The sequence below is a fragment of the Podarcis muralis genome, chromosome 16 (genome assembly GCF_964188315.1).
Source record: "Podarcis muralis chromosome 16, rPodMur119.hap1.1, whole genome shotgun sequence".
NCBI lineage: Eukaryota > Metazoa > Chordata > Lepidosauria > Squamata > Lacertidae > Podarcis > Podarcis muralis.
The window spans coordinates 30,785,697-30,806,220 of record NC_135670.1 but is presented as its reverse complement, the minus strand read 5'-3'; the positions used below and the strand labels follow the sequence as shown (position 1 = coordinate 30,806,220).

General features: G+C 46.0%; 1 protein-coding gene across 4 annotated transcripts in view; it reads left to right on the top strand.

Annotated features, from left to right (window-relative positions):
• ARVCF (ARVCF delta catenin family member) overlaps nucleotides 1-20,524 on the top strand; it is a 604,272-nt gene that overhangs the window by 90,913 nt on the left and 492,835 nt on the right. For all 4 annotated transcript variants that reach the window (XM_077920631.1, XM_077920630.1, XM_077920635.1 and 1 more), the window contains exon 2: nucleotides 15,347-15,400. The gene's annotated coding sequence lies outside the window, so the exon portion shown is untranslated. The remainder of the gene's footprint in view (nucleotides 1-15,346; nucleotides 15,401-20,524) is intronic.

Genomic DNA, 20,524 nt, shown 5'->3' with positions numbered 1-20,524 from the left:
CTGCACGCCTGGAACCAAACCCTCATGTAAGCTGCAGGTTACCTGCAAGTGCTTTTTGAGAGGGGGAGTTTAAAAATGAGGTGCCAGTACTTCTGTCTTGCTAAAAGTGCTGTGGGTGCCAGCGCACAATGGATGCCATGGGCAATGAAAACAATGTGATGTTCCTCTGTACTACCGAAAGCTGTCACAAAAAGAAGCACTGATAATAATATATAAAAGGAGGTTCCAGTTGTGTTTCCCTCTGCTGCTACAGAGGTTTAGGTAGGGTGGCTTTGCATCCTGTTTTGCTGACAGTCAAACAGGGGACCTTTTATCTGAAGAGATGTCAGATTGACAGAAGGACTGTCTGGTCCAAATCCATTTTAAAGATGAAGAACCACAGAAAAGGGAGAGGAGGGGCACTGAAATTGTCCGTCAGCCATTAGCACCAGGTGAGGAGGTGCACAGGTGCTCTGTTCCCCACTGTGGCACGACACACTTGATTTCTATTTAAGTTCCAGCAGTTGCTACCGAATGTGTATACTAGGCACGTCCAACTCCCAAGAGACTGTGGTCTACTCCCAGTATAAAAAAACCTGGCAGTGATCTATCCATTGTCATTGGAGGGAGGAGGAGCGTGCATGGGGGGTGGGGGGGTGGAAGGAGAGGATTGCCCACAGTAGTTGAGCTCTTTTTGTGGGGGGGGGGAGTAGGCAAAAGTTGCCGAGCTTTTTTTTTAGGGTGCCGATTAGGATCCTGCAATTGACCGCAGTTACCCAGGGAACTACCTGTCAATCGCAGTCGACCGGTTGGACATCGCTGGTGTATACAAATTGGCGTATGCAAATCTGGGTAATCATTTGACCCCTTTTTTTGTTGATGATGAATTCCCTCCTTTTTGATGATTCGTAAGAGGCTACTCTAAGCCAGGGGTCAGCAAACTTTTTCAGCAGGGGGCCGGTCCACTGTCCCTCAGACTTTGTGGGGGGTGGACTATATTTTTTTTTGGGGGGGGGAATGAACGAATTCCTATGCCCCACAAATAACCCAGAGATGCATTTGAAATAAAAAGGACCCATTCTACTCATGTAAAAACACACTGATTTGCGGACCGTCTGCGGGCTGAAGGCGATTGGGCTGCATCCGGCACCCGGGCATTAGTTTGCCTACCGATGTTCTAGAAGCTTTCACAAGGCTGTCATTGCACCGCAGTTCACAGCGCCATCTGTTGGCAGCTGGCTGTACAAACTGCAGCGTGACGACAGCCTTAGGAAAATATACTATAGGAGAGAGGTAATTTATGTGGCTAGTAACCGTTGATTAGCTTATCTTCTGCAGATTTGTCCAATCCTCTCTTAAAGTAAGCAAACAACAACATTTTGGGGGCGGCGGTCTCAGGGCGGTCAACAACACGGTTCACAACACAAAGTTGCAACATAAATGCACAAGATACATAATAAAAATAATGAAAACAATTAACAATACTAATGTATAAAAACTAATAGAAAATACACTCCCCAGTAAAAGCCCCTAAACAACCCCCAGCCCACAAATCCAAATACAAAAATCCAAAGTAACAAATAGCATTTAAAAACAATTTATAACAACCCCACTCCTTAAATAAAACAGCACCCACCCAGGTTAAAACCCCATCCTTGTTAAAACAGTAATTTTATTTCCTGGGAATATTAGTCATTGCCACTGAAGTGACTTGCCTTAAAAATAGAAACATATTATGCCATAAAAGAAAGGCGAGAGGAGAAAAGTGATATGAAACTTGAATATTTTTTATAATTCAAAACAAACCTTCCTAACCTTGGAAGCATCTTGTAAAAAGCACAGATCAATTTATTGGTGGGACTCATCCTAAACAGCTTTTGTATATGATTAGAGAAAGGTGTTGCCCACAGTCATACCTCTGGTTACAGATGCTTTAGGTTGCGTTTTTTCAGGTTATGGACCGCTGAAACCTGGAAGTACTGGAATGGGTTACTTCTGGGTTTCGGCGGCTGCGCATGCTCAGAAGTGCTAAATTGCGCTTTGCGCATGCGCAGACGCGCTGAATTGCAACCCGCAAGTGCGCAGACGTGGGTTGTGAACGCTGCGGGTTGCGAATGTGCATCCCACACAGATCACATTTGCAACCTGAGCGTCCACTGTATTTCTGTTCATGTTATGACATGCAGCTTCCAGTGGGATTGGGAACCTCAAGCTGAGGGGCCAAATGTTGGCCTCCAGGCATCACCGACTGGCCCTCAGAACCCCTCCCTAGGGTGCAACTCACTTCCCAGGCCACACTCTTCATTGGTCCTGTTGTGTCTCCTCCTTGAGTGCTTTGCCTGGTCGGAAGCTATCCTTGAACTGAGATAATGCCTCTTACAAAACCTCTGGTTTTTGCATGGCTGGAATGTAGTCTACTATACAAAGCTCAGAGTTGCAGCTATTAACTTCGGCCCCTGACCCCATCCACCAATGGCATGTGGCCCTCACACTGCAAAAGGTTGGTGGCAGACAGGAGAGCCTCTCCTGATGTTGCTGGACTATAGCTCCCATCATCCCTGACCATTGACCATGCTCACTGGGGCTGATAGAATTGTAGTCCACCTGCAATATCTAGACCAGCATTTCCCAAACTTGGGTCTCCATCTGTTGTTGGACTACAACTCTTATCATCCCTAGCTAGCAGGACCAGTGGTCAGGGATGATGGGAATTGCAGTCCGAAAATAGCTGGAGACCCAAGTTTGGGAAACCCTAATCTATGAAGAAGAAGAAGAAGAAGAAGAAGAAGAAGAAGAAGAGGAAGAGTTTGGATTTGATATCCCGCTTTACCACTACCCGAAGGAGTCTCAAAGTGGCTCACAATCTTCTTTCCCTTCCTCCCCCGCAACAAACAGTCTGTGAGGTGAGTGGGGCTGAGAGACTTCAGAGAAGTGTGACTAGCCCAAGGTCACCCAGCAGCTGCATGTGGAGGAGCGGGGAATCAAACCCGGTTCCCCAGATTACAAGTCTACCACTCTTAACCACTACACCACACTGTCACAGTCCCCTGCTGCTGCAATCCACAAGGCCTAGCAACTTATGAGCTGGGCTTTTGGCATAGTCGCCGTGTGGCCGATGAATCTCAGGTGTGCTGATGTAGCACACCTGGTTGTTTTGGGAGGCCTACTGCCAGCAAAACAGAATCAGCAGAACGGGGTTATTTTTTTACGGAAATGCAGAGTCACCGTTTTATTAAGTAAAGAAATGCAAGATCGGAGGCACAAAAGTGCTGTCGCTGCAGCCATGCCTGTGAAGTTACAGCACACGCAGAAGGAGAGAAGCAAAACCTTGTTAGGTGTGCTTTCCTGGCCCAGTGTGGTCAGGAATTGCCCATTTTTAATTTAGAAACTTTTGGGTCTAAACCGACTGTAAGAGGTATAGGTTGGTTGCTCGAGAGCAATCAGGCGATATGCTTCAATAGTCTGTTTTAAAGCTTTCTTATCGGTGATAAAAACCTTTGGAATGCAGTGCGCCTCTATTCTGTGTCTTGCTCATTCACTGGCAGAATCTGAGGGTGGGCAGTCCTTAAACCTTCCCCAGCAGAGTAATTTCTTGACACCCAGTCTGCGCCTCCCCTCTCTACGCGGAAGCCTACTGCGCAAGGAAGGTGTGGGTAACGGAGGACCTCTCTCCTCCCTGCTTTGCTCAGGCAAGGTGTCCTGGCACCGCCTCGCCTCCTCTGAGCCCTGCATCTCCTCTCCACTAGAGGCGTGGCTACTCTCCTCCGCTGAGGAGGTGCTGCTTCCCATGATCTTTGGGGGCTCTCTGTAATCCATCCGGCTTTTCGCCTCTCGCCCCTGAGCCGATGGCTGTTCCCTGACACCGACAAATCATGAGAAAGGATAGTGTCTCATCCCTTATATACCCAATTGATCGCTGGGGTCTGCAGGAGAAGGCCTCCTGCAGGTACCATCTTCTCAGGAGGCCTGTTCCATACAGTATAGGAACTGAGCCTTTAGCTTGGCACCAGCCATCTTTTGGAATTCCCTCTCTTTACATCTTAGCCAGGTGCCATCTGTTGTCTTTTTGACACCTGGTGACAATCTCCTCCTCCTCCAGCAAGCTTTTTAAGCAGAGATTGTTCCCAGTCCGTGTCTGTGTTTTATCGTTTGTGTGTTTGACACCCCAGGCTCCTTTGGGAGGAGCAGCCTGACACAAATTCAATAATGGACTACCTCGGCAGGTTGTGAACTCTTGCTTCGCTGGAGGTTTTCAAGCAGAGGTTGGATGCAGTGTTTGAAATTCGCCAGGCACATTTTGCACCTGGCTATCAGCCACTTGTGACCAAGTGAAGATGCCCGGGTTCCAAGATGGTGCCTGACAGCTCCACCATCTGGAGGTACATGCATGGGGATCCTTGGATCTTGACTGTTTTCTCACATTGGCAACACATCCTATATTTCATCTGCACAATCCGAACGAATTTCAGGAACCAAGGAGTTGTATTGAAAATACAGTGGTACCTCAGGTAACATACGCTTCAGGTTACATACGCTTCAGGTTACAGACTCCACTAACCCAGAAATAGTGCTTCAGGTTAAGAACTTTGCTTCAGGATGAGAACTGAAATTGGGCTCTGGCGGCGCGGCGGCAGCAGGAAGCCCCATTAGCTAAAGTGGTGCTTCAGGTTAAGAACAGTTTCAGGTTAAGAACGGACCTCTGGAACGAATTAAGTACTTAACCCGAGGTATCACTGTATGGCTTTTGAGCAGTCTGGCCCCAAAATGGCCACTAGGCATTCCGTTTTGGCAACTGTAAACCCTGGTTTACCGTATTTTTCCATGTATAAGATTAGGTTTTTCCCCTAAAAAATAATGTCCAAAAATTGGGGGCATCTTATACACGGATAGATCTTCCCCCATTTTCTTAAATCAGAATCCCCCAAAATAGGGGGTGTCTTATAAATGGGGGGCATATTATAGATGGAAAAATACGGTAAGTAGCCATTTGATGCCTAGCTTATATATCTGAGTTTCTAACCCTGCTTGAATCGTCATCTGTCATGGATGCTTCTTTACTTGAGATTCCTGTATTGCTGGTGGGGTTGGACTAGATGACCCTCGGGGTCCCTTCCGACTCTACAGTTCTATGATTCTTTGAATAAAACGCACCCATCCATTTCTGTCCAACAAAAGAAGCTTTTCTCTCTCACACACAATACTTGAACCCAGTGAAGCTGAATCAGGACAGACAGAGGAAAGAGATCATCACACAGTCTGTTGTTCATTTGGTCCCACAAAATGTAGCATTGGCCACCAACTTAAGTGAGGATGAGAATGTCAGGAGTTCAGCCTACACTCGAGTAGGAATCTGGCAGAGACACATGCCCGACTGGCATGTTCTCTCCCTCCTGGTCTTCCGTTTGGGAGCTTCAAAAGCTTTCTTCAGCCTGAACATCACAGCGACTGATGCCAACCGACACCGGCACACTTAGGGATCCGCAGAGCTTGCGCATCATGTGCGTGACAGACCTCAGCAACTCAGCATTTTGGCTAATCTACTTTTTTTGCATATAAACACATACGGAGCACTGCAACATGGCTCCCTCTCTCTCTAGCATCAGACAGCAAAGAGAAAAAAACAAAGGACAATAGTCCCACTTAATGGAACACAGTAACACAAACATCCTGTCTCCGTCACTTCCCACTCTGTGGAGTCAAAACACACACCATCATGTGATAGACAACAATCCCATGACTGCAATCATGGAGCAGGAGTTCTAACAGAGAAAACCCTTATGGAGGACAAGGCTATCCATGGCTACTAGCAACAATGGCTGCGCCTCTAATGTCGGAGACCGTATGCTGGGAATCAGAAATGGGGAGAGTGTGGTTGCCCTCTCTGCTTTTTCCATACGGTGCATAATTTTATGTGCCTCCACCATCCCCTCCCCTCAGTTCCCACTTTTGTAAGCTGAAAAAGCTCCAAACGTACTCTTTCCACACATACCCCGATTCTCTTTAGCTACCCTTCCCCACCATACAGTCCATCCTTTGCAGTTCAGAACAACAAAGGCATTTAAGTACAGAATTCTGTATGATGTAGCTTGGCGCTGCTGTTTCTGCTGCATTAACTGCCCACCGGCTCCCTTATTCTTCCCATCTGCTGTTTGGGAGGAGGAGAAGAAGAAGAAGAAGAGTTTGGATTTGATATCCCGCCTTTCACTCCCTTTAAGGAGTCTCAAAACGGCTAACATTCTCCTTTCCCTTCCTCCCCCACAACAAACACTCTGTGAGGTGAGTGAGGCTGAGAGACTTCAAGGAAGCGTGACTGGCCCAAGGTCACCCAGCAGCTGCAAGTGGAGGAGCGGAGATGCGAACCCGGTTCCCCAGATTAGCAGACTACCGCTCTTAACCACTACACCACACTGGCTCTCTTCCTGCTTAGGTTGATAAGAGTCTCCTGTACATCTGTCGATGTCTGTTTCTGAAGGATAGCTCTAAGTGGCGGCCCCGATGACCACGTCTGGCAGCTCCGTCTTCAGGCCCTGATTATAAATACGTAAAGCTAATGTGAGAGTACATAAGTTCCATATTGCCAACATCAAGGGGGCAGGACTGTGTTTCCTCGCTTTGCTTGCAGAACGTGTCCAAGCGTCAGTTCCAAGGAGGAAGTGATGGAGAAAGCCTTGCTTGAGATGCTTTAGAGCAGGGTGTGATGGCCTGGGATTCGGACTCAGAGGCTGAACATGAGGAATCCCAGCCTGCACAGGATTCCCCGCCTCCAGAACCAGCTGAGCTGGGGCTGGGGCTTGAGCCTGAAGGGTCCTCACCTGTGCTGGATCTTCAGGTGCAGGCATCAGCTGAGTCTGCTCTGGCTCCTGAGGAGATGGAGGACCCATTGCCTGCAGGTGCTCCACTCTCAGCCCCGCTAGGGGAAGCTGAGGTTGCCTCTGGGTCTGGTAACCCTCCAGCCTCTCCTGAGCTGCAGAGGCTCAGGGCAAAGAGGCGGGGGGAACTAAGTTCCCGCAGGAGGAGTGCTTACCTCCAGGCCAGGAGAGGCGAGTCACCTGTGGACTGGGGCCGCCCTATGCCTCGGGGCAGATAAAAGCCAGCAAAGCCCCAGTCCCAAGCTGCGGGAGCAACGTTGTTGGTAGCCTGTTCCTGCCTGCCTCCTGTCCTGCCTCTCTGCCAGAGCTCCTGACCTCACCCAACTCCCTGCCTTGGACCCAGCTTCAGCATTGATGAACTGCCTCCCTACTGCACCCTCAATCTCGGACTAGACTCGGACCTCGCCTCATGGTTATCCCATGGGACCAGCACACAGGGTTTCCCAACTTGGGTCTCCAGCAGTTTTTGGACTACAACTCCCATCATCCCTAGCTAGCAAGACCAGTGGTCAGGGATGATGGGAACTGTAGTCCAAAAGCAGCTGGGGACCCAAGGCTGGGGAGAGCATCTGCTTTACTTGTAGAAGGTCCCAGGTCCAATATCTGGCATCTCCAGGTAGGGCTTGGAGAGGCCCCAGTCTGAACTTGTGGTACACCACAGCCAGTCAGTGTAGACAATTCCCAGTGCCAGATTTACGTATAAGCTAAACAAGCTGTAGCTTAGGGCCCCACTCTCTTGGGGCCCCCCAAAAAAAATTAAAGGAAAAAACCCCTGTATTTCCAAAATATAAGATAAAAAACAAATAAAATAAAGCCTACATACAGCAACTGTGTTTTGTGTTGTGTAGGCTCCTATGATGTAAGTAATGGGCCCTGCCTGCTAGCCTGCTCTCTAAAATATCACTGGTTTTGCTCATTTCTATTTATAGGGTCCCTTACATTCTGCACAGACTGGTTACAGTTCAACATGTGCAAATGGCTTTAGATACCTATTAGGTCTATAAATTACCATATAGAAGAAGAAGAGTTTGGATTTGATATCCCGCTTTATCACTACCCGAAGGAGTCTCAAAGCGGCTAACATTCTCCTTTCCCTTCCTCCCCCACAACAAACACTCTGTGAGGTGAGTGGGGCTGAGAGACTTCAGAGAAGTGTGACTGGCCCAAGGTCACCCAGCAGCTGCATGTGGAGGAGCGGGGAAGTGAAGCCGGTTCACCAGATTACGAGTCCACCGCTCTTAACCACTACACCACACTGGCTACAGCATATATTCAGCACAAAAAACAGTGGCCATTTGTTGTTGACAAAGGACAGCTGGACGTATAAAGGGCTCCATTGCCTTCAGTCGCTTAGGGCCTCATCAAACCTAAATCCAGCCCCGACAATGCCTGATCCAGTAGGGTTTTAAAAAAATGTTCTCAAGAGACCCTGGAGAGTAGCTGAAAATTTGGCTGGGTAGTCCAACTGGTCACCATCTCATATTGTGTTATGTCAGGCTTTCTGGTTTGCCGATCACAAAGATCTGGTTGGCCCCTGCTCCAGCTTTTTCTCCTTCCTTGTCACTGCATTGAATACAAACCAGGGGTTATGGTTTGTTTCTCCCCAACTAGCCATGGCTGCAAGGCAGCCTTGAAGCCATGGTTTGTGGTTGGCTACCTGATTGTGCTTTAAAAAGCAGAGACATCACCTTGCCAACAAAGGTCCGTATAGTTAAAGGCATGGTTTTCCCAGTAGTGATGCATGGAAGTGAGAGCTGGACCATAAAGAAGGCTGATCGCCGAAGAATTGATGCTTTTGAATTCTGGTGCTGGAGGAGACTCTTGAGAGTCCCATGGACTGCAAGAAGATCAAACCTCTCCATTCTTCAGGAAATCAGCCCTGAGTGCTCACTGGAAGGACAGATCGTGAAGCTGAGACTCCAATACTTTGGCCAGCTCATGGGAAGAGAAGACTCCCTGGAAAAGAGCCTGATGTTGGGAAAGATGGAGGGCACAAGGAGAAGGGGACAACAGAGGATGAGATGGTTGGACAGTGTTCTCGAAGCTACCAGCATGAGTTTGACCAAACTGTGGGAGGCAGTGGAAGACAGGAGTGCCTGGCGTGCTCTGGTCCAGGGGGTCATGAAGAGTCGGAAACGACTAAACAACAACAACAACCACCTGATTGTGGGTTTTAAAAAGCAACATGGTGCTTTAAATGTATGGCGTGAACATGGCTTGAGAGTCTGCAGAAGAGCACATGCTTTATCAGAATGAAAGGTCCTTCTGGTCCAGAATTCCATTCTCACTGCGGCCAACCAGATCCCCCTGGGAATCATCCAGACAGGCCGTGAGTGTAATGGGATGCTATCGCCAACCGCAGGAGATAATATTGGGCAAGACGGTGAAGCAGTCTGATCTCACATCTCATTGTTGCCATAGCTCTGAGCATCAAACATTACTTTAGCACTTAAGGGGGGGGGAGGGCAGGAAATAAGGCGCTCTCTGAAACTGTTCACGTTGTGCAAGAATGCTACACAGTAATTTGCAGCAACAGATAAAAAATAAAATAAAAGGGGGGGGTGGAGAGAGAAAGAAAAGGTAAACAAGCATTTTTAATCCTAAAATCCATGAAACGAACACATTAGGCATGTCGTTTTTTGTATACATAGATTTGTTTTGCTCTTGAACTGGTAAATGAGGGTTGTTTTGGTCCGAAGCCAAATAATATATTGAGGCAATTTCATGCCTCATGAATTATAGAAGAGAATGCTTGGTACGTGGAGCTCCAGTCTCGGCTCGGCTGGCTCTCCCCCCCGCCCCCCCGCATTTGGTTTAATCCCTTTGGGAATCTCGGTTTTGAACTGCCTTCCAGAGCCTGTGCGATGCTTCTGAAAGCCCGCAGACTGGTCCGACAGAATGGAAGGAATTCTAAATATGAGCCCCTTCCCCCCCCCCTTGACTGGAGCCTTCTCTCCCACCCCTTTTATTTTGCTAACTCCCAGATGGTAGCAAGAATGCTTTGATCTTATCATAATGGTCAGGGCTGCTTACAAAAGAAAAAACACTTTCCTGAACTCTGAGCTCTGATGCATTTTAAAATTCCTTCTGGGCTTTTTGGAAATAGAAAAAAATGTTGCTTGCATCTTCTTCTTTATTTTAAGCTGCACTTTGCTTTCTAGGAAGGAGGACTGAATTGTTTGGGCTTCCTCATTAAGGCGGAGCCGCTCACAATTTAGGCTCCTCTGTCTTGGAGTTGAGCAGTTTGCTCAGCGCCCAGAGCAGGAATAGATCACAGACCCCAGAGGGCTGCTCCTAATTTGCATTCGTTAGTTACAAGTCATTAACTGAACCCGCATGTTGTCTTTTTCCAGACTTGCTGGATGCGGAACACTGGCTGGTGGACGTGTTGCATGCATTTTGCAAATTTCTAAAGGAGCTGCTGTGTTAGGCTGTTGTGAGGGCAGTATGTGCCATGACAACATAGGGATTAATCAATTTCTAGTGGCATGCCATAGATCTGGAAGCAACCTCATTCTCTTGGGTATAACAGAGTGCATAACAGAACGTTAGATTTGTGCCATTGGGTTTGTGGCTGCTTGGGGCTGCCAACTTGTGACAGGGCCTTTTCCGTGGTGGCTCCCCAGTTGTGGAATGCCCTCCCTAGTGAAGCACACCTGTCTCCATCACTATTACCTTTCAGGAGGAATTGGAGTGGAAAATCCTATTTACCCAGGCATTTGGTAGCTGAAGAATATACTGTTCCTGGCAACCCCAAGAGCATTGGACGGAATAATGGTTTTAGCTGTAACTGGTTTTTGAAAACTTTTAAACTGTAACTGCTTTACAGTTTAAAACTGCTTTAAAACTGTAAATGTTTTAAACCGGCATTATTTTGTTTTTAAGTTGTAGGTCTGCTTACCACCCTGGGCTCCTTTGAGAGGAAAGGAGTGATATTAATTCAGTAAACAAATAGATAAATACAGTGGTACCCCGGGTTACAGACGCTTCAGGTTACAGACGCTTCAAGTTACATACTCTGCTAACCCAGAAATAGTACCTCAGTTAAGAACTTTGCTTCAGGATGAGAACAGAAATTGCGCCGAGGCAGCGGGAGGTCCCATTAGCTAAAGTGGTACCTCAGGTTAAGAACAGTTTCAGGTTAAGAACGGACCTCCATTTCTTAACCCGAGGTACCACTGTAGGTTAAAAGGCAAAGGACCCCTGGACGGTTAAGTTCAGGCAAAGGCAACTGTGGGCTTGAGGGGCTCATCTCGCTTTTCAGGCCGAGGGAGCCAGCCTTTGTCCACAGACATCTTTCCGGGTCGTGTGACCAGCATGACTAAACCGCTTCTGGTGCAACAGGACATCATAACGGAAACCAGAGCGCATGAAAATGCCATTTACCTTCCTGCCACAGTGGTACCTATTTATCTACTTGCACTGGCGTGCTTTCGAACTGCTAGGTTGACAGAAGTTGGGACTGAGCAACGGGAGCTCACTCCATCGCAGGGATTCGAACCGCCGACCTTCTGATCGGCAAGCCCAAGATGCTCAGTTGTTTATTTTTTTTTTAAATAATATTTATTAAAATTTTCAAAAGTACAGAAAGTAAAGATTAAAGTACATTCAAAGCCTTATTTTCATACATCTACTTTCCGGGACTCCCCCCTTCCCCCACCCCTACCATATTCCCCTTTCATATTGTTGGCTCCACAAGTTCTCAGTTCTAATTAAAACTTAATTTGTTTAAACCATTATTCAAATTCAAATTTAAATTTATACAATCCTCATATTGAAAGACAAAAGTTCTCTCCCCAAGGCCCACCCCATTTCCATTCCACAATTTCCCCCTTTTTTTTAATGATAAAAACACCCCACACGATAGAAATATAAGAAATAAGAAAATAAAAGGTATAGTAGATGAAAAGAAACCAATTCAGAAAAAAGTTGACAAGCCTTTGGATTCTAGTTCTCCCCCCGCTGTCCCCGATTTAATTTCCCTCTGATCACCAATCCATGTTATCTGCCTGGAATTGTTAAAATCCATAAATCCCATTTTTCCCCCAGCTCCTTGCTGGCTTTTCTTTTTATAATTATTCTTAAAGTTATTTTTAAACCATTTAGCTTCAAATCTTTAATAGGCCTCCCCCCATTGTTCTTTCCAAGTTGTAGTCCAGTTTCCTCTTGTTCTGCTTGTTTCCTCTTGTTCTGCTGCTAGTTTCCTCTTGTTCTGCTGCTAAAACGTTCTTGTTCAGAAATTTAGTAAGTCTGCAGGGATTATTGTTATTCAGGAACAAAAACTTGCGTTCAGTCCCTCTTCAATAGAAAGTTCTATTGTCCAAGATGCTCAGTTGTTTAGACCACAGTGCCACCCGCTTCTCTTAGTGAATAAATACAGTGGGTTTAAAGCACTCTGTCACCACAGTGCAACAAATCCACTTTTCAAAAAGAAGCAAACAAGTCCCAGACTTTTTACGGTTTGGAAAGTGATGGGGAAATACATTGAAATGTGTGGGGTGAATGGATGATTAATGGAAGGGGGTATAAACTCCCGAGGGATTACATAGAACCATAGGATGAATGTAGTTTGTATGCTTGCTGTTGCAGAACCTCCCCATCATTCAATAAATCAGAAGTCCGAACTTCTCAGTGAAGTCCAAACATAGTCCAACTACAGTGTAAGCTTTGTGCAAGCACATCGGGATGAATGATCAGTAAAACAGGACATCTGGAGGAGCCCTCAATCAAACTGGCATGTGTAGCTACACCTGTTGGATATGCACGACCCGATCAATGTCTCTGTGTTTTCTTTAAAGCAGCTGTGTGCATTGATGTAGGAATTTGACCAAAACCTGGTGAGGTCTGAGGCAACGAGTGTGGTTGAGGATGGGCAAGTACGGTAGTCAGGTTCTTGAGATGGGATAGGTAAAGGTAAAGGTACCCCTGCCCGTACGGGCCAGTCTTGACAGACTCTAGGGTTGTGTGCCCATCTCACTCAAGAGGCCGGGGGCCAGCGCTGTCCGGAGACACTTCCGGGTCACGTGGTCAGCGTGACAAAGCTGCATCTGGCGAGCCAGCGCAGCACACGGAAACGCCGTTTACCTTCCTGCCAGTAAGCGGTCCCTATTTATCTACTTGCACCCGGGGGTGCTTTCGAACTGCTAGGTTGGCAGGCGCTGGGACCGAGCAGCGGGAGCGCACCCCGCCGCGGGGATTCGAACCGCCGACCTTTCGATCGGCAAGCCCTAGGCACTGAGGCTTTTACCCACAGCGCCACCCGCGTCCCTGAGATGGGATACAAGGACCCAAAAGGCTGGAGGCCGATGGCATGGTCCAAGATGGGTCAGTGATCAAGTTCTAGGCAAGGCAAGGAAGGGGAGAGGGGCAAGGCGAGTCCATTCATCAGCTTCTCCCAAGAATGATACTAAAATCCGCAGTAGCACAATACCTTTATCAGGACCAACCAAAAAGTCACAAAATAGTGACCAAGTGCTTGAGTTTTCCAGAGCTCTTCTTCAGACTGGATGCTTAATTAAGCAATGCAGGAGAAAAGGGAATTTGAAAAATCCAGCTTGGTGTTAAAGCCAGGCAATATTTATTTTTATTTATTATTACATTTCTATCCTACTTTTTAGGATAGTGTGGTGTACATGGTTTTCCCTGTCTCCATTTAACCCTCACAAGAACCCTGTGAGGTAGGTTTGGCTAGAGATGATTGGTGACCCAAGGTCACTCAGTGAGCAGGGATTTGAACTTCGGTCTCCAAAGACCTGGCCTGACACTGTTCTCAATCCAAAAATGGAGACAAAGCCAACTTTTCTTCTTCCTCCACCTTAATTAACATCCAGTGTAATAAAAAAGACCTTTGGAGAACCCAAAAGCTTGCTTGCTGTTTTGTGTCAATTTTTGTTTGGTCGTTATAAAGGTATTGTACGTACTCTGGATTTTGGAAATTTTGTACTCTGGATTTTGGAATTTTTATTGGACAGGATGTTAATATCTGCCTTTTGCATTCTAAGGAAGAGCTGCTCAGGTAGAGGAACCAAACCTGGAGTAGCAGTTACACAGCGTCAGCCATGCCACCAGTCATTTCTTTAACAAACCTAGCCAGACTGGGCAGATAAGCTGCAGTACCCTTTTTGTCCATTTTTTAGCGTGGCACTGTGGTCCCCTGTCACATTGTAACTTCCCTGCATGTCACATTCCTCCACCCCCAACCCCCTTGCTGTTTAGCTCTGCAAAAAATAAAATATAATGCAGTTTAGTCATTGTAAAGATCATGTTTCTAAATCTTGCTTCCAGTCCCTGAGGACATTTCCTGGTACATTTTCAGATACTTTTTTTTGCATCCCTTGGGGACAAAAGCATGCTTGTTTTTTAAAAGTGAAATATTAGATTCTCTGAATTATAAGAAAAGCCTGCTTTGGTGTCACAAAAGTACTTTCATGGAAGTTATCAGTGTGGAACCTTTGACTCTCTAGACCAGCGGTTCTCAACCTGTGGGTCCCCAGATGTTGTTGGACTACAACTCCCATCATCCCTGAGCTCTGGCCTTGCTAGCTAGGGGTGATGGGAGTTGTAGTTCAACAACATCTGGGGACCCACAGGTTGAGAAAGGCTGCGCTAGACTTTGCTGAACTACAACTCCCTTCATTCCTAGCCATTGGCCATGCTCGCTGAGGCATATGGGAGTTGTAGTTCAGCAATACGGAGAGGGCCAAACATTTCCTACACCTGCTCTTCTGATTTTTCTTTAAAATTAAAAAAGAGAAAAGAAGAAGAGACTATAGTGTTAAAAAGTGACTCTCCTGCTCTAAAAAAACTGGATGAAGGAGATTTTAATTGTATTGATTGTGGAAGTAATTAAGGTACTGAAGTGTCCAGGCTAAGAGTGTGAACAAGGAAATCCCAGACTCAAAACTAACAGCAATCATGAACTTACCAGGTAGACAGATGCAGACTTCCTTTGATTTGCAATAATCAAAACAAAGCAAAAATGAGACTAAGTCATGCCAAAGTCACATTTTGTACCGTCATCAGTTCAAAATATTGGGAATTGTCATGCTGAGTTTGGTGATGTTCTGCTGAGAGGTGGCCAAATGTCTACCAAAAAATGAACCAAGTCTCGCCCACCATCTTGCTTCAAAATGGTGTCTGGTGTGGCATCCCAACATCAACAAAAACTGCTGCCCCCATATTTGGCATCCTTGTGCTGAGTTTAGCGATGATATCTCAGGAGGCATCCAAACCTCTTGGAGAACAAATGGATGAACCGCTTCCCAAAATTTACTGTAGATTGCTGTAACAGATTTCTTTTAACTCTGTCATTAGTTATATTGGCTGCCTATATTTTTCAAGAAGTGCAGGAGTGGGGGAAGAGACAAAGTGTGCCAAATTAAGGAATAATGATTGTGCTGCTGTGGTTTGAAACATAATGCATAAAATAGAAGAAAAAACCTGTTCGCTTTCTCTGTTTTAGGCTAATGGCGTTGGTTTTTTTTACCTTGTCATTCCAGAATTCTCCTCCTTCATCTCCTGTGGAGCCAGTCTCAAGTTAGAAATCTGATAAGGTAAGAACATTTAGTATGTTTCATTAACAGAAAGGGCCAGACAATGACTTTAAAGTGAATGGTGCCTTTGGGAGAGACCATAACTCAATGTCATGCTCTAAGAAGCGCCTTCATGGACTCAGTCCAAAGAAGGTAAAGTCTTTTACCAAAATACTTAGGCAAGAGTTGTGTAGTCTCAACAAGCCAAGGTCAAGCACAGAGAATCAATCTTGGTCCAAAACATAATCCAGAAGTTGAGGTCAAGAAACAGTTCAGCATCAATACCACAGGAAGAGCTCCTTGCCAGAAAAAGTGGTATATAAATGTAATATTAAAAGTAAAGGTACCCCTGCCCGTACGGGCCAGTCGTGACCGACTCTAGGGTTGCGCGCTCATCTCGCTCAAGAGGCCGGGAGCCGGCGCCGTCTGAAGACACTTCCGGGTCACGTGGCCAGCGTGACGAAGTTGCACTGGCGAGCCAGCACCAGTGCCGCACACGGAAACTCCGTTTACCTTCCCGCTATAAAGCGGTACCTATTTATCTACTTGCACTTAGGGGTGCTTTCGAACTGCTAGGTGGGCAGGAGCTGGGACCAAACGACGGGAGCTCACCCCGCCATGGGGATTCGAACCACCGACCTTACGGTCAGCAAGTCCTAGGCACTGAGGTTTTACCCACAGCGCCACCCGCGTCCCATATAAATGTAATAGCACAACACAAATAAATACAATAAAATAGTTTTTCAAGGACTCTGTGTCTGGAACCAAGTCAGGGCTAGTGTGATGCCCAACGCAGGGCATACATGTTGCCTTCAAAAGGATCATACGTTCATTCCCTGGTATTGGCAGTTAAAAGGATCAGGGAGTGTGTGATGGGAAACAACCTTTTACCTGCAGCCTTGGAGAGAGGTCGCCAGTTGCAGCAGATAATACTGAACTAGGCTGACTAGAGGGACACGGGTGGCGCTGTGGGTTAAACCACAGAGCCTAGGGCTTGCCGATCAGAAGGTTGGCGGTTCGAATCCCCGCGACGGGGTGAGCTCCCGTTGTTCAGTCCCTGCTCCTGCCCACCTAGCAGTTCGAAAACACATCAAAGTGCAAGTAGATAAATAGGTGGGAAGGTAAACGGCGTTTCCGTGCACTGCTCTGGTTTGCCAGAAGCGGCTTAGTCATGCTGGCCACATGACCTGGAAGCTGTACGCCGGCTCCCTCGGCCAATAAAGCGAGATGAGCGCCGCAACCCCAGAGTCGGCCACGACTGGACTTAATGGACCTTTACCTTTTAGGCTGACTAGAGTCCTGAGTTTAAGACAGTTTCTTATGAGTGGAGAAGGCCAGGCAGTGATGGGACATTTGTAGAGGAAGAGTCAGAGCTCAATGGCTGAAAACACACTTTGTATGTTGAGGGTCCCTGGGTCATTCCCCGTATCAGGTAGAAGATATTGACAATGGGCCAAGCAGAGCCACTATACTGTTTCAAAACGCCTGCTGGAAATGTTTCTGTTTTCACAAGCCTGCCCAGAAAACAATTTAGTTAACCTTTGTTTTAAATGTTCTATTGATTTTATCTTTGGGTTTAACGATGGGTTTATGTATATTTGGCTCGTATCTGATGCTTTTGTACTCGGAGGAGAAATTAATGCATCTAAGTTAATCAACCCTTTGCTTTTCATTGCTCTGTGCATTTTCGTTGTGTTTGATATATAATTGGACTTGTACACCGCTCAGAGATTTGTTTTGTGCAAATGGTTAATAAATGATATAAATGACTAATGTGAAAGACTTCCGCCTGCCAGTCAGATTAGACAAAGTGGGACTCGGTGGACCCAAGATCTCAGGGCAAGATGGCTGATTATGCTTCATCGGGGGTGAGCACTTTGCATCCGTGGAAGGACATTTGCTAGAGTTTATTACAAGGAAAGTTAAAACTACAGTGGTACCTTGGTTCTCAAACTTAATTCATTCCAGAAGTCCATTCCAAAACCAAAGCGTTCCAAAACCAAGGCTCGCTTTCCCATAGAAAGTAATGCAAAATGGATTAATCCCTCCCAGACTTTTAAAAATAACCCCTGAAACAGCAATTTAACATGAATTTTACTATCTTAACGAGACCATTGATCCATAAAATGAAAGCAATAATCAATGTACTGTACTATAAAATAAATAAGACAGTATTGTAGATGATAACTTTTTTTAAAAAATAAATAAATTCTTACCTGTACCAATGGTAGTTATTGTTTGGATGGGGGGCTTTTATCCATTTTTGCAGTCAATCAATCAGTCAGTCAGTCAGTCAGTCAGTCAGTCAGTCAATCAATCAATCAATCAATCAGTAGCTGAACTGGGTTCCACACAGTCACAAAACAAATTAACCAAAAAAGCCTCCAAAACAAAAGTGCAAAATAAATAAATAGCAATAACAAAAGCGCCAAACTTAATTTGTTCTGGAAGTCTATTTGACTTCTGAAATGTTCAAAAACCAAGGCGCAGCTTCTGAATGGTGCTGGTGCTCCAGAAACAATATCTGACAGCCACATTGGACGTTTGGCTTCCGAAAAGCGTTTGAAAACCAGAACGCTTACTTCTGGGTCTTTGGTGTTTCGGAACCAAGGCGTTTGAGAACCAAGGTACCACTGTATATCCAACAATGTTTTCCCACTGGCACACCAACTTATGCAAGTGGACATGCAATAATGGATATAGGGGTTGTAACCAATGTGGTGCTAAGTTGAAGTCCTTTAGTGGTATATTTGTTCCACTGGTGGAATGTTTCTATGCCAGGAGAGCATAGTTGCGCAGAGGAATGCATAAGCAGAATGCTGCTAAATTTGTTGCATAACAGATGGCACAGTCTGTTGAATGATGAGTTTCTGCTAGCACAACTATTGCGTTGGACTCCTCTGTTGTGCAGTATTACAGCTTGCCCACCTGATAGCGCAACAATCTTTGCGCCAGCAGACAAGAGAGTGTTGGATGCAGCCTGCAGAATCTACCTGTTACAAATAGTCAGAAATTGCCTGAGTCCTGTCCCTCAGTGTTCCAGCCAAAAAAAAAATAGGTTTGGAAATTCAAAGAGGGTAAAATGTGCTTGATTGTGTTTCAAGGCATAATTTAGCAGACGCAGAAGGAATTCAGCGTTGCAAAAGAAATAATGTAGACTTAAATAAGTTGTTGTTTAGTCGTTTAGTCGTGTCCGACTCTTTGTGACCCCATGGACCAGAGCACGCCAGGCACTCCTGTCTTCCACTGCCTCCCGCAGTTTGGTCAGACTCATGTTTGTAGCTTCGAGAACACTATTCACCCATCTCGTCCTCTGCGGTCCCCTTCTCCTTGTGCCCTCCATCTTTCCCAACATCCAGGGAGTCTTCTCTTCTCATGAGGTGGCCAAAGTCTTGGAGCCTCAGCTTCAGGATCTGTCCTTCCAGTGAGCACTCAGGGCAGATTTCCTTAAGAATAGATAGGTTTGATCTTCTTGCAGTCCATGGGACTCTCAAGAGTCTCCTCCAGCACCATAATTCAAAAGCATCCATTCTTTGGCGATCTGCCTTCTTTATGGTCCAGCTCTCACTTCCATACATCACTACTGGGAAAACCATGGCTTTAACTATATGGACCTTTGTCGGCAAGGTGATGTCTCTGCTTTTTAAGATGCTGTCTAGGTTTGCCATCGCCTTTCTCCCAAGGAGCAGGCATCTTTTAATTTTGTGACTGCTGTCACCATCTGCAGTGATCATGGAGCCCAAGAAAGTAAAAATAAGTAAAGAGCAAAAAAGAAAGTTAGCTGATGATAAAGTTCCAGGTGCTGAACTTGCTACATTCAAGGACTGGCTTCAGTGCAGTTCAGAAGGTAAGGGGTCTTCTCAGCAGGCTAGATGACTTACAGTTGGCTCTCTTGTCTCTCCTCCAGGGTTGGCAGCAATGCACCTTATGAATTGATGATATGTGTGCATGTTATGAATTGCTAATAAGCTGCATCTAACAGCTTGAGCCCTAAATGTATATTCCCACAAACTTGATGCAACTAGGGATGGAAGGATCTGTCAATTTTGGTTCTGGCTGTTTCTCATTTTGCAATTTCCACATTTTCTGTAGCAGTTTTCTTTAAAAATAAATCCTCATGGAAACCCTTCAGCATTTTAGTGCAAATTTCTCCCAATAATTTGTAGGCAGTTTTAACTAATGTAAACACCTTTCAGGCAATTTCTCCTGATATAATGCATATCTGTATGGCTGTTTTAACTAAACTGTTCATTTTTATCCACACTTTCCCCTAATAAGATGCATATTAGGACAGGTGTTGGGAGCAAGTCGGCAAGAACACACAATGTGTCAGTGAAGTTGACTCTTTATTCAAAGAAACCAAAGCAGTGCAGGCCTAGTGAGCACAGCAGCTCTTCCCAGTAGGTCTTGCCCCAATGAGGCAGTTGTGAGGACTGAAGGTCTCCGGCTTCCCACCACTCTCTAAGGCTCCTCTTCTCCTGATTCATTGCCAAGCAATCTGAGACTCTGATGCCTTGTCTGTCTCTGCTCATGCCTCTTCATGCCTCTTCTGGTTCTGGGAGACCAGGCTTGAGGGGAGCTGGTCACAGTAGGTGGGGGAGACCCCCCCCCGTCTTCTCAGCCGGCTTCCACTCTGCTTCTAGACCCCCCTCTGCTTCTGTCTTTGCTTCTGGGCTGCTCTCTGCCACAGCCTCTTCCTGCTCACTAAACCCTGTTCCCTCTTCAGCTTTTGACACCTCCTCCCCCTCCCAGTCTTCTCCGTCTTCTCCCTCTGATCACTCATCATCATCCCACCCATGGCCAGATTTAGGTTTGATGAGGCCCTAAGCTATTGAAGGTAATGGGGCCCTTTATATGTCCAGCTGTCCTTTGTCAACAACATATTTTCGCTGTTTTTGTGTGTTGAACATATGCTCTGTGGTAATTTATGGTCCTAATAGGTATCTAAAGCCATTTGCACATAACAAAATATGTATTTTATCAAAGTAAGTGTCGAACTGAAATACAATTAATGAGCAAACCAGTGATATTTTAGGGAGCAGGCTAGCAGGCGGGGCCCATTACTTACATCCTAGGAGCCTACACAACACAAAGCACTGTTACTGTATGTAGGTTTTACTTTACTTGTTTTTTTATCTCATATTT